Below are 15,542 nucleotides of genomic sequence, written 5' to 3' on the forward strand. Positions count from 1 at the left end.
TTAATACAGTTATCACATTTACAATTTATGATCATTTTCATTAGTGCACCACACACAACATGGTTATGCTAATTCACATCTAAAATTGGTAAAATGTATGGATGTATATCCATCCCCACCCAAGGATGGATATACAAACACAAGCAAACATGCAGATTGAATGGTTTAGTGAGGATGTGTTGCCTTGACACTGAAAAGCAGCATTTCTGGGTAGGTTAGCAATGGGGATACAAATGTCTAATTACCTTCTATCTGATACCAACTAAGATGATCATTACAGTGTAAAAAATAGTCCCATCAGTGTTGATAACTAGGGACCAGTGCTAAAATTATAATCCCTAGCATTATTAAGGATACAGGGAAAGTGTGTGAATGTGCTTAATTTGTCACTAGTTTCTGGAAAGTGAGACGTTACACATTTTGATTTCATCATTATACTTCCGGGTATTAATTTTCAATATATAATTGGACAAAAGCTCAACAGTGTATGTAAGTAATAAATATTTCACTCTGGGGCTTCCCTGGTGGCGCAGTGGTTGAGAGTCCGCCTGCCGATGCAGGGGACACGGGTTCGTGCCCCGGTCCAGGAAGATCCCACATGCCGCAGAGCGGCTGGGCCCGTGAGCCATGGCCGCTGAGCCTGTGCGTCTGGAGCCTGTGCTCTGCAACGGGAGAGGCCACAACAGTAAGAGGCCCACGTATCGCAAAAAAAAAAAAAAAAAAAAAATTCACTCTGTTGGTTATAAGTCTAAAATTTAGAAATAAATTAAATATTCACCAATAGAAAAGTAATTAAATAAAGCCACATAGTGAAAATACTATGCAGCTATTATAAAGATGATATAGAACTAAATTCTAAGGGTCACAACATAAAACTTGAGTAATAAATAGTGCCACTGTGTGAAAGGTAGAGTACAGTCTATATCTAGGTTTGTGAGTGTTTGTGTATGTGAATATATTTGCAAGAATATATATCTGGGATGATTATGCCCAATATATTATGAATAATTAATTCCTATTGCTCAAATTTAGCTTGATATTCACTTTTCTTCATATTCTATCCCATTATTGATTTTTAAAATTAAATAACATGTATATATAACTCACATAAATACTAAAACGTGAAGTGATTTTTATTTTTCACACAATTATTTCAGTAACACAGAAATATTCAAAAATGTATCTTGCCATTTAATATATACAAATTTCATAGGTTTCTCCCAGTAGATTTATTGCATAATCCAGGAATAAAGCTTAAAACTGAAAGTCATTTAATAGTAATAAAACCTAAATTAACTAAAGAACATATATTTCTCATATTTAGTCATTTTATATTTAGTTATTGTTATCCATGTATAGTTATTGAGTTGTTTATATACAGTTGTTTACAATTTTAATTGTAGCACTTTGTAGGAAGAATCCAGGCTAAAACTATTTTTCTTCAGGTAGGAAGGTGGGAGTCATCAACTGATTCTATCCCGGTGGCCTGATTATTAGGCCTACTACCAGGCTTGCTTTGGATTTATCAAATACAGAAAGCAATGTACATGACTGACATTCTTCCAGTTGAAGGTCAGTTGATAACCAGTCTTCAGTCCAGTGCAATGAAACAAGACAACAAATGGTTCCAGGCCAGCTAAGAATTGTTACATGAGAAAGAAAGATCTTCGGAGATTTTTTTGTGTGTGTGTGGTAGGCGGGCCTGTCACTGTTGTGGCCTTTCCCGTTGCGCAGCACAGGCTCCGGATGCGCAGGCCCAGCGGCCACGGCTCACGGGCCCAGCTGCTCCGCGGCATGTGGGATCTTCCCGGACCGGGGCACGAACCCGTGTCCCCTGCATCGGCAGGCGGACTCTCAACCACTGCGCCACCAGGGAAACCCATTTGGAGATTTTTATGTAAATCCTCATAATGTGATTTTGAACTGGTACCATTTTATTTATTTTTTTTCAATTTTTATTTTATTTTTTTACATCTTTATTGGAGTATAATTGCTTTACAATGGTGTGTCAGTTTCTGCTTTATAACAAAGTCATAAATTTAGTGGCTTGAAAAACATAAATGTATTACATTTCAGTTCTGGAGGACAGAAGTCTAAAATGAGTTTTCAGGTCTAAAATCAAGGTGTTTGCAAGGCTAATTCTTTCTGGGGCTCCCAGGAAGAATCTGTTTCTTACCTCATCCATCTTCTAGAGACTGCCCTGGAATATCTTGTCTCGTAGCCAAACCACTCCAATACCTACTTTCACCTTCACATCACCTTTTCCTGTCATCAAATTTCCCTATGGCTCCCTCTTACAAAGATACTTGAGATTACATTTATGGCCCACCTGAATAATCTAGAATAATTTCCCCATATCAAATTATTTTAATTACATTTGCAAATTATCTTTTGACATATAAGCTAATACTCACAGGTTCTGAGGATTAGGATGTAGATATCTGTGGTGAGAGTTTATTATTTAGCCTGACACAGCAGTATGTCCTGGAAATCACTCCTATCAGTCTTCCGATGTGCAGCTTTTTCACTTTCTTTTTGTAGCTGCGTAGTACTCCCATGTATAGCTGTACCTTGGTTTATGTAACTAATTTCCTACTGATGGACTCTTTTTTTTTTTGCTTTCATAGGGAATGCTGCAATAAGTAACTTTATAAATACAACATTTTGGACCTGTACATATAGATATATAACATATTTAAATATAAATACATAAAATAAGTATATAAAGATGTATAAATATGATATAAATATTAATTTTAATACTTAAATATTAAAAGGAAAATTTTATGAAAATATGTATACTAATGAGTTGCATCGACTTTTTATAATTAACTCATGTTTCTGAGGATAAATTATATTACTTATTAGAATGATAGTATTCAGCATCAATTCTATTCTATCTTTATGTGTAAATTCAGAGAAACCTTGTTCATACAAATAGGTGAAAATTAAAGGAGCTACAGGAATATTTTCAAATTCTTTAAACTTCTTTTTAATCATATACTTAAGTCACTTAGTGACCTATCATCAAAAACTGATAACTTGGGCTTCCCTGGTGGCGCAGTGGTTGAGAGTCTGCCGGCCTATGCAGGGGATGCGGGTTCGTGCCCCAGTCCAGGAAGATCCCACATGCCGCAGGGCGGCTTGGCCCATGAGCCATGGCTGCTGAGCCTGCGCGTTCAGAGCCTGTGCTCCGCAACGGGAGAGGCCACAGCAGTGAGAGGCCGGAGTACCGCAAAAAAACAAACAAACAAACAAAACCTGATAACTTATCAGATAACTCAGTTATATGCTCTTTTAACTTTTGTTTAATGCAAATAGTTGGAAACCACTGAGCAGCAAAATATTTATTATTTGTTGTCCATTCATCAGAGTCATTCATTTTTTTCAAAATCAAAAGCAAGAATCTGGGGACTTCCCTGGTGGCACAGTGGTTAAGTATCTGCCTGCCAATGCAGGGGACACAGGTTCGAGCCCTGGTCCAGGAAGATCTCACATGCTGCAGAGCAACTAAGCCCATGCACCACAACTACTGAGCCTGGGCTCTAAAGCCCGTGAGCCACAACTACTGAGTCTGCGTGCCACAACTGCTGAGCCAGTGTGCCACAACTACTGAAGCCCGTGTGCCTAGAGCCCGTGCTCTGCAACAAAGAGAAGCCACTACAATGAGAAGCCCATGCACCACAACAAAGAGTAACCCCCTCTCACCACAACTAGAGAAAGGCCGTGCACAGCAACAAAGACCCAATGCAGCCAAAAAATTAACTAATTTTTTTAAAAAAGCAAGAATTTAAAAATCATTGCTATGTTTTGCTGTTTTGGAGTCCTTCCTAGAATAATGGAAGATGATAAAATATGGGAGGCAAGAAATAAGAGCTAAGTTGGAGAATAAAAATTATGAAGGGAAGTTAGGAAAGGGAGCAAAATTCAACTACATGTTCTTTCTTGGGCAGATCAGTTTTGGTTATGTGTACATAAGACAGCTGAAGATCTGAAAATCATTTCTTTAAAATATTTCTTTTGCATACTCCTTGTGAAGTCTTCATGTACCCACATGATATACATATCCTACCCAATATTGAAGACTACAGCTGTTTACTACTGCAGAATGTATTCTCAAACACCAAAAGCTGTATTTTTATTCTCTTCTTAATGGCATACATACATTTTAGAAGAACTGAATTCGAGCAAGGGGTCTCTAAAATAATCTCTCTTTAAGAACAAGGATGGTCTCTTCTACTTAGTAGAATTTCAGAATAACTCCTGGTGCTTGCCAAATATATGTAGATAGTAAATGCTTATGGTTTGATTTAAAGAAACTTATCAAGAGTGAATGCAATGCATAAATACCTAGTTCAAATTTGGTCAGCTTGCTGTTCACTTGCCAGTTCCTTCTAAGGGAGTCAAAGTCTTAGCCCTAATAGGAAGGGTCTACCCAGTTCAGCTGCCTTTATATAACCACAGCAGGGTGGTGAGACTATTCCTGCTGTTTTCAATGTCTAGCTGGGGCTCCAAAGCATAGCACAATGGGTGTTAAGTGCTCACACATTCTGCAGAGGTGCTATACCACCTATGCAGAACTTGTTGGGAAGTGGCCCAGATTGGTTCTGCAACATTTAACCCATCACCACCTCCAGCCTATGTATAAGAAGAGGCTAGTAAATTAATGGGTGAGGACTGATGAATAAGGATTTCCTTGAGGAAAATTTTATAGTGCTATGCTTTTCCTCTCCTATTTCTTGGGGGCAGAATGTGCTCCTTTTCAACTTAAGCCATGTGACTAGGACTTCAAGGCACCAACCAAAGAGCTTGGAGGTGTAGAAAATCATACCTGACTCTTTCTGGCAAAGAAATAGCTAAAGACTGGCTAACATTAGCTGGGAAACAGAACAAAGAGAGAGAGATCCATAGGGGATGGCTCTTATTTCCAGTGTTTGGTGGAAAAGGATGTAAGTTTTCCCTTAAATTAAGATGATGTATATAGTGTAACCAAGTTTGATCCAGGAAGACATGACCCCAAGAGCAATAGGCTGTGTGGGACATTAACAACAAGAGAATAACTGAAGACTCAAGAGGTGGTATAGCACTGTGGTAAAGAGTATGAATGTGGTTGATATTAGAAGAACTCTCGAGAGAGGTGATATTTAAGCACTGGCCATCAAGAGGACTACAACTTTCATATTAAAATAATATCAGTCAATTCAAATCCTTTGCTCATTTTTAATCAAATTATTTGTTTTTTCTCTTGAGATATATGAGCTCCTTATATATACATTTTTTTTTTTTCCAAAGAAGTTATACAAATGGCCAACAGGTACATGAAAAGGTGCTCAACATCACCAATCATTGGTAAATGTAAATCAAAACCACAATGAATTATCACTTCATACCTGTTAGGATGGCTAATATAAAAAAGATAAGGCTTCCCTGGTGGCGCAGTAGTTGAGAGTCTGCCTGCTGATTCAGGGGACACGAGTTGGTGCCCCGGTCCAGGAAGATCCCACATGCCGTGGAGCGACTAGGCCTGTGAGCCATGGCCACTGAGCCTGCGCGTCCGGAACCTGTGCTCCGCAACGGGAGGGGCCACAACAGTGAGAGGCACGCGTACCGCAAAAAAAAAAAAAAAAAAAAAAAAAAAAAAGATAAGTGATAACAGAAGTTGGTGATGGTGTAGAGGAATGGGAGCCCTTATACATTGTACAATGTATATTGATACAGCCATAATGGAAGACAGTATGGAGCTTCCTCAAAAAAGCTGAAAGTAAAACTGCCATATGAGGTAGTAATCCAACTTATGGATATATATCTGTAGGAAACAAAATGAGTATCTCAGAGAGATATATATATCCCCATGTTCATTATTCACAGTACCCACATGAAAACTAAGTGTGTATCAACAGATACATGAATAAAGGTATATATATATAAAAAGAGAGATGTATATATAGATTATATCTAAAAATTCTTCTTATATATATATAAATATATATAATGGAATATTATTCAGCCAAAAACAAAACGAAGGAAATCTTCCCATTTGGGACAACACGGATGAAACTAGAAGGCATTATGTTAAGTAAAATAAGCCAGTCAGAGAAAGGCAAATACTGTATGGTATCATTTATATGTGGAATCTGAAAAAAACAACTTGTAAAAACAGAATAGAACGGTGGTTACCAGGGGCTGCTGCCAATATTTTCCACTGATGCAGTATACTCTTAGTAAATGCCAGTAGTTCAAAATATAAAAGAGACTTGCCTCCTGAGAAGAGCAAACAAATACTTTCTTCCAGTAAAGTCCTCTCAAGTATCAGTGTAGAAAGGGTTCTTTTTTCTCCTTGATACTATAGTTTTGTTTTGTTTTCTTCAGATTTTCAAGAAACAATGAGATTAAGCTGCTGGTTTTCAGGGATGCTTCCAGCTTCAGACTTCAGTGATAAAAATGAGAAGATAGAAGTGGATCATCTACCAGAAGATGCTACTAAGGTAGGAGAACCAGACTAGGAAGAAAATGTAAAGAGCAACTTAGATGGGGAAGTGCTGCCATGCATGAGAAGGCAGTTACTTCTCAGCCTGCTCTGTGATCAGTGCAGGTATAACTAGATTGTCCAAGCATTTGTTCTAGTTGTTACCGGATGGGCTGTCCAGATCCTTCATAATAACATGACAGTGGCATCTACTGCCAAAGCATACATATTACAAAAAAATCTAAAGAGAGACAGGGCCAATTATGTTGATCAGAAGTGAAATACTGCCTCTACTTTTCATCCACTTTACCCTTACCTTCCTTAAGACCAAAATATTTTTTTCAGGGCAATAACTTAATGATTGTACCTATTTTGTGCTAGGCATTCTACTAAGAGTTTTATTAAAAAAACTGTATATAAGTCTTTATTCCAGTCCTGCCCCTAGGTTTGTCAGAACCATTTTTTTTTTTTTTTTAGATTCCATATATATGTGTTAGCATACGGTATTTGTTTTTCTTTTTCTGACTTACTTCACTCTGTATGACTAGACACGGGGAGGGGGAAGAGTAAGCTGGGACGAAGTGAGAGAGTAATATGGACATATATACACTACCAAATGTAAAATAGCTAGTGGGAAGCAGCCATATAGCACAGGGAGATCAGCCCGGTGCTTTGTGACCACCTAGAAGGGTGGGATAGGGAGGGTGGGAGGGAGACGCAAGAGGGAGGGCATATGGGAATATATGTATACGTATAGATGATTCACTTTGTTATACAGCAGAAGCTAACACACCATTGTAGAGCAGTTATACTCCAATGAAGATGTTAAAGAACAATTAAAAAAATCTGTATATACACATTATTATATTCCATATTTACCACATCCTTAAAGAGATGGGTGTTATTATTTCCATTTTTCAGTTGCGTCTCAGAGAGGTAAAACAACTTCAACAGAAAGTTGCAGAATTAAGAATCTAACTCAGGTGCTAGATCCCCAAAAGCATCTTCTTAGCTTCGATACTAGATCACCTGGTCTCTTGGATTTAAGTGCATGGAGAATTAGTATCTCCCTAGAATCTATATTCATTCTACTGTCGTTTTCCTAATTTACTTTACTTATTAGCTACATAATCCGTGAAGCAGAGCAGAAGTATATGGTGAAGTGTTGTTACTTTCTTCAAGGCATGTCTTTGCTTTATTAAAGTTTATCCAATTCTCTAGGCTGCCTAGTCTTAAAATCCAGGTGGCTAAGTTAATTCAAATAACATGTATCAACAAGAGATAAAATGTTATAAAACTGGTTGCTTAGCACGACAAGACTCCTTACAAAAGTAGAGGTAAGTCATACACCTATCTATTATCGATTCCTTAACATTTTCTAGAAAACAAAATAGCTGAAACACACAAAATAAGAAATAATATAAATGAAAATTGAAAGGAATAATGAACTGCTTCTGAATTTCTAATGTCAATTTTTTGATTTTTAATTAAAATTAATACCTCTAAAATATTGCTGTTTTTAGGGGCTATACGTAGTTGCATATAACTTGTATTTCTTTTAAAATGATAAATTAGATATAATTAAAACAATTGTTAAAGAATACAGACATGACAGTGAAAAATGACTGGGAATCACATAAAGCCAAATCTTTTGTGTATTCAAATAATACTGATTTTTAGGGCCAATGACTACATAAAAATAAATTAATAAATGCCCTTTCTGAACTCTATTTCATAATCTTTAAGGACCAGAGATATCTATTCAGCTGAGACTTTGAGGTGTGAAATCGTGAATGGAGAGGAAATGAACAGTGTTTAACATGAAGCTAATGACTCATCAAATTGTTCAAACTTTACTCATTATTCATGTGGTCTTTCCAGATTCAGACCAGAATAGTATATACCATTGATATTTGAAATATAAAACCAAGCACAGATTTTAAAAGTAGTGTTAGTGATGTTGTTTTTCTCCTATTCCAATTTTCTCTTTTTGAAATTGTGTTGTTATAAATTTGCATTTCAACTTGAATGTCTTCAAATTTACATTGTTACAACATCTACAGATCATCTTTTACATTTAAGGAAGTTCATAGAGTTTGTATATCCTCAGCTGAGAAATCTATGAAAAACAGGGAAGCCTCTAAAAGGTTCATGGAGCATAAGTAGGGAAAAAATATATCTATCTTGCTTTTCTTTTTTTCTCTAATGCTTCCCTTGGAAATATGTTGGAAAGAAAACTATCCCTGTTGCAACATTTATCTCTAGGTTTTACTTTCTTGCTCATATACACAATAAAGTGACTAATATTTATAGAAGCCTGATTTATAATTTGTAGTCCTGATTTCCGTCAATCGAGTTTTCCATTTAGTATCACATATTGATATGATGGAATTCAGTCTTTTATTTTATAGCCCAGTACTCTTCCAAGTGTCTCCATATTATAAAACTCCCCATCTAAACACCACTCACTGGACCCTAGCAGTTTAGAATTTAGCTGATGTTCAAAAGGTTAACATCATTACCAAGGCAAACAACCAAATGAATACTATATTGGAGAGGGTAGGAGAAGCTGTTGAGACTAGAATTTCTGAGATCTTTTAATCACATGAAGCAGGCAACTGAGTGGACAAGAAGTAATTAGTATAGTTTATTCTGCAGCTGGCATGGAAAGTGCTTGCCAAAAGTAAGGTGCCCTTCAGTTCAATAATGCTATTACAAGAGTCTATTTGTATCAATATCTAAAGTTTTGGTACGTTTTCAATAAAAATTAAACCATTTATTCTCATAAGTGGGTTAAGTTCATACTATTTCATTTAATATGTCTTGATAGTGTATTAAGATACTTCATTTCAAGCATATAATAACTTATTAATCACCATTTTGAACATTATAAGTGTATGTATTTGTTTACATGTATATTAGACACCAATGTTGTTAAATATGTAAGGTGTGTGTGAACATATGCATATATAAAGATCTTTTAGCAGCTGTTCCTGGCCTCATACCATAGGGAACAGAAACTGGACCTAAAGTGAGAATCTCACAAACTAGGTCATGTCACTTATTGCTTCCATTTTCCCAGATGCTTTGCAACCTGAGTAGATTTAAGGATGAAAGAAAAAAAATATTTATCAGAGATAAAGATATGGCCGTGTTTATAGAGTCAGCTATAGTTCCAACATGACATGAACCAAATTTGTCCAAATATCTTGAATTATTATTATATTTTGATGGGTGTGTTTGGGGAGGGGGTGTTGTTTCATATCTTCCCTTAGGGGACATGAATATTTATTGTAAACCTGTAGTAAGTTTAGATGAAACAGGAAAGATAAATATTTCTCTTCAGGATATCTTAGGCCAGAAGTAAGAATATAATTGATTAAATACCGTAATCAAACATCCATAAACAAGTTAAATTCTAACTACCTTTGCACCCTGTACTTTATTCCAACAGCTTTATAATATGTTTCTCATATGGTGGGAACATTCTATTAATGAGGCATGCATCTAGTTGTTGGCTCTAGTCATTACAATTACTATTTTTGACACAGATATTTCTTTCCTTCCTTCCTCTCTCCCTTCAGCCTCTTCTCCCTCTCTCCCTCCTTCCTCCTATCTTTCTGTTTAAATAAATAGGCATCATAAATTTTTGTGTGTGTGATATTTTTGTTTGTTTATAACCCTCTCTTTTGTATACATCCAAAGAAAGTACATATACTTCATGTATAAAAAGTGTGTCAATTTTAGATATAACTGAATATTTGTTAAGCAAGGATCTTTCGTAACTCGTGCATATTGGAAGATACTGTTTACGTATTTCAAACTGGAGACTGTTAAAAGTTATAGTTTATGAAACTGTTATCACTGATACCATCTGGATAATGCTTGGAACTATAAAAAGTCTGAGCACATACATGAGTTAAGGCTATTTTCTCATTCCGGGAGGTTGTAATGAAACTCCATGTGGAAATGAGTCTATATAGAGAAACAACATTGTTCAAATCTGAAGGGGGAGGACAGCAGAAGGCAAGTGAAGTAAGCAGTAGTTTTATGGGATACAAGATGAGGAACAGCTAACAAAATTATGCCTGCATGACTCTGCATGAAAGGAGAGTCAAGGAAGTTGAATGTTAAATTACCAAAGGAAATATTTCAAAGAAAATTACAGACTTAAATGGAGTCAGCCCTTCTCATAATTTAGACCTAGAAACTTGGTGTTTTAAACTCAAGACTGATGACTTTACTTATGAAAGTCAGTTTTCAGAAAGGTTAAGACAGCTATCTGGGTCTCTGAGCTTGAATTAAATGTCCTTTGGGGAACAATTTAAGGAAGAGGTTGAGAAAATGAGGAGATAAGAATCTAATCTTTCACATCAACTAGTTGCATTTTTATCTCATATCAGACCGGTCCTTAGAATAAAGCTGCAACCTCCATCTCCCAGTGCCAGAGAACAGAATTTCACAAGCTCTTGGGAATTGTGTGGTTAGAGGGACTATTCTCAGGATGATTTTTCAGAGGTCTCTGAAATAGCATCTCCATGCTGTCTCTTCTTTCTGCAGTAAAAAAAACCCCACACTCTATTCTTTTTTCCCCTTGACAAACATTGTCTTTACTTCCAAAATGTATATTGATAGTCAAATAATATAATACCTCTCCAAAATAAGTGAGCCAGTCACCTTCACAATTAATCAGTATTCACAACTCTTTTTTTTATCACCAATAATATCTTCTATCATTTACTCCCCACTTCATGAACTTTGAAATTTGAAAAAAATTAAAATGTCCATATAGAGAATTTACTTACAATGAGTAAGAATTTAGTTCCCATTATTTTCTCCCTTAGATAAGAGTCAACTGAAGATTCTGATAATCATAAGTAGAGTCAAGGGCAAAAAACTCGAGATGATATAGCACCCCTGTGAAGAATATGAAAGCTGAAGACTGATTTTCTATCCTGGCTCTGCAACTTATTAGCCATGTAACCATGGACAATTTATTTAACCTTTCTATGCCTCTCTTCCTCATCTGTGATAGGTGGGAAAAAAATGGTACCCACAGAATGTGACTGTGAGGACTAACTGTGCTATATGTATAAAGCACTTAGTATCACTATGAAAGAGCTTGCATTTTAATTAGCCTATGCAGACTTCAAACAGGTACATGTATGACTCCTATAAAGTTTTATTTTCCATAATCATTAGATCTTTTTGAAAAATAAAAGAAGATTGTGGGGATCTAAGAGGTGTCAGATCAGAAATCACTCTGATAGCATGTACATCCCTGAAGGGGATGTGCTATAATTGCATTCATTTTCATATCCCTATTCTATGTCACATGGGTTTTTGTACATAAACACTCAATAAATCTGTTGATAAGTTTACATTTTCATGATATTTTTGAGATAGATATTAAGTATATGTATTCATTCTAAAAGATCATGATGAAATTTGGTTATAAAGTTTTATAATATACACTGTTTTAGTTAACTTTTATCATTTGAACTGGTCACATTGTAGCAACTTGCATAACTTACAGTTAACACTGGTTTGCCAAATTTCCTAACAGTGACAGCAAGAAGAATGGTCCCAAACTAGAACTTGAACAAAGTATTTCTTTAATTAAACAATAGAGAAATAGTAAAGAAGAGAAACTGGAGAAAAAATTGGGGAAAATAAAGGGCACAGAATAAGCTAAGCTTAAACTATGAGAATACTTAATTAGCTTTTCATCCGTGATTTATATTGCATATTTGTAAGGCCCTCTGTAAACTCTAAGTGTAACATAAGTAACAGATTTCTTTAATTTTTTACTAGTAATATTTTCATGATGCCTGTCCCCAACCAGGCTACATCTGTAGAAAAGGAATCATTGAGACAGGTTTCCAGATTTTAGCTGCACTGGCCAAATGTTTTCTTTCCCAAGGCTGAGAATAGCGGCACTATGAAGCTGGAATCTAAAAGCATTCAGTGCAGTGAACCTATTCTTGGTCATAATCAAGCATTCAGGCTTGTGGCAAAGGTTGGAAAAGACCAATCAGCTGGAATAGATAGGATTGTGGACAGTTGGATCATGGCATGGTATCTAAGGACACATCAACCAGAACTGATCATGTCAAACAGAATTCTCTTAAGTGAAAGCCTTGGAGTCAGCACTTCCTAAAAAATAAACAGCTCAGAATGTGCCTGTGTAAGGACTCTAAGTCTTCTCTTGAATGCTGAAGGGTGGCATTGAAATGTTTAGTGGCTTAGTTAGACTCGGCGTGTTGAACGTGTGGATACCTCCAACTCTTTTGTCATATCTGGGCATATTTCTTCTTAGTGTATTTTTAATAGCACATTTCTTTTGAGATGCTCCAATAAGTTTGTTAACAAAACTGTGCTCTGCTGTCTCAAAAACACCGATGAACAGCATAGGTCAATTTTTAAGTTCATCTTAAGTATAAGGGATGTAAGACACTAAAGGAATATGACGGTGAGGTAGGAAGAAAGGACTCATTAACACAGTGGAAGAATTTATATCTAACTCTAATCCCCTCTTTATCCTCTGTAATAATTACATACTCTCTATCACCAGCATCTTTATCTTTAATTGTGCACACACAAACCTCATGCCACCTTGTTTAGTTTAGTTACGTCACTTTCTAATTAATCCAAAGCATTTCTCCACTTCAGTCTTTTTGGGTGGGGGAAAATAAAACTCCAGCAAAATCTTCCATTCAAGAAAGTATCTCTAATGTCTCTTACAAAATTAAAGAATGCCCAGGATTTTTTGAAACAAGGCATGCTTATCATATGAAAAGAATTTTTGTTTCTTATGTCAGTACACAATAAAATCTGCTTAGAGTGTGTTTCATTTCCAGTGGAATTATGTTTGAGTATCTTGGGTTGCAAGTGGGGAATTAACAGTATTTTAAATACTTATTTTGTAATTTTGTCTATGTATTAAATTGGTAATTACTATGGAATTACATATTTTAAATGTTAAAGCATTCTACAACTGACTGTATATTGAAATAGTATATTAAAAATAGATAATTCTCAGGAATATCTAGTAAATGACTCATAAAGTGCGTCTTGCCGGTAAGACATTTCTAAATGGGAATTTAATTTTCTATGAAAGAAAGAACTTACATCTCAGATCTGGCAAAGCAATTGGTAGGACCTCTCTAATAGAGAAACCAAAGAGGAACCCATGATGAGCTAGGCCAACATCTTTAAATTTTTAATGACTAAATTGCATATTTCCTAAATTTATATAATTATGTTATTATATACTGGTTTATCTGATCATTCACTCAAATAAAAACTATGATTGGACTTTATTCTATAATAGTTAAAAACACCTTGTATGGAAATAATAGAATTATCAAAAGTTAAAGGTTAAATTCTTTGATTTGATTAACATTTAGTATTTTTTCTTTGTTTTATTTTCTTCTGTATTTCAAATGCCTTGAACAGTGACTAGCATAAGGTAGATAATAAATATTTGTTAAATGAATGAATGAAATTTTTTTCTCCTAAACTCTTTTCTTTTTAAATTGATGTATAACTGATTTACAATATTATGTTAGTTCCAGGTTTACAGCATAGTGATTCAATATATTTATAGATTACACTTCAAAGTTATTATAAAATATTGGCCTATATTCACTGTACAGTACAATATATCCTTGTAGCTTATTTTATAAATAATAGTTTGTATGTTTTAATCCCCTTCCCCTATGTTGTCCCTTCCCCCTCCCCCCATAATCATTGGTTTGTTCTGTGAGCCTGTTTCTGTTTGTTATATTCATTCGTTTTATTTTTTAGATTCCACATATAAGTGATAACATAGAGTTTTTGTCTTTTTCTGTCTCACTTCACTAAGCATAATCCAACATTTAGTATTTTTGTGAGATTTTAAAAATATTTGTTTGTCTCTCTTAAAAGATGTATAATTACTAACTTGTCTCATTAAAACAGTGTCTAATACTCAGACCGAGCAATCGGTGTATTTTACCAGGAGGAGAATTGTTCTAGGTGACTGTTGCTCAGTTTTCTCTCTTACAAATCCCAAAACCCATATTGATCTTAACCAGTTTCAGATATGAGTTTGTTTGGTCCAGAGGGATTTTCAGTTTTAGTTGCTGGCCCTAGACCAGTCCTTCTCAAACTTTAATGTGCAAATGAATTACTTGGCAACCTTATTAAAATGTAGAATGACTAAGAATATCCAAGACAGGGGCCCAAGATTGTACATTTTTAACTAGCTCCCAGGTATTGCTCATGGTGATGGTCCATACACTACACTTTGAGTTACAAAGTCCTAGGAGATTTATTCTCTAAGGTTTGAAATGTCCAGTATTATTTTATAGTTATCTCCAACCTAGAATGTTCCCTAGTGCTGGTTCCACACGTCACTTTATCTAAATAAAGATGATTTAGGCCTTCTGAGTACTCTTCCAAAATAATGTGCTTCAACTAGTGTGCCTATGGCTACGTTTCACCGTTTGATAATAAGAAAAACTGACTATGAAGCATGAAGATAGGGTAGTATCAGATGAGGACTATAAGTTCTTTAGAAATATAGTGGTATTAACAAAATAGATATAATATATGCAAGCACAATAGGAACACATGCCAAAATGTCCATTTCATTTATGAGGAAATATTTAATCCCCAAATATTTGGATTATAAACAACATATCTCTAAATAACATATGAGTCAAGATAGAAATCTCTAGAGAAATTTTGAAATATTTTAAGCCAAGTGAAAAACGAATATATAAGTTATCAAATTTTGTGTGATGCAACCAAAGCAGTGATCAGAGGGAAATTTATGGCATTGAATGAGTATTTTAGAAAAGAAGAAAAATCTAAAATCAAGTCTAAGTTTCAACTTAGGAAACTAGAAAAAGAAGAGCAAATTAAATCAAAAGTAAGCAGAAGAAAAAAATAATAATAATTAGAGCAGAAATCAATGAAATTGAAAACTGAAAATCAGTAGAGAAAAATCAACAAAAACAAAAGCTCATTCTTTGGAAAGATCTGTAAAATCAATAAACCTCTAGTCAGGCTAACTAAGACAAAAGAGAGG

General features: G+C 35.2%; 1 protein-coding gene across 1 annotated transcript in view; it reads left to right on the forward strand.

The window, feature by feature from the left end:
• LOC307184113 (uncharacterized protein) overlaps positions 1 to 15,542 on the forward strand; it is an 838,058-nt gene that overhangs the window by 163,182 nt on the left and 659,334 nt on the right. Inside the window, exon 3 of the mRNA XM_079917377.1 lies at positions 6,370 to 6,485. The gene's annotated coding sequence lies outside the window, so the exon portion shown is untranslated. The remainder of the gene's footprint in view (positions 1 to 6,369; positions 6,486 to 15,542) is intronic.

The sequence above is a fragment of the Stenella coeruleoalba genome (assembly GCF_951394435.1).
Source record: "Stenella coeruleoalba genome assembly, chromosome: 3".
Lineage (NCBI taxonomy): Eukaryota > Metazoa > Chordata > Mammalia > Artiodactyla > Delphinidae > Stenella > Stenella coeruleoalba.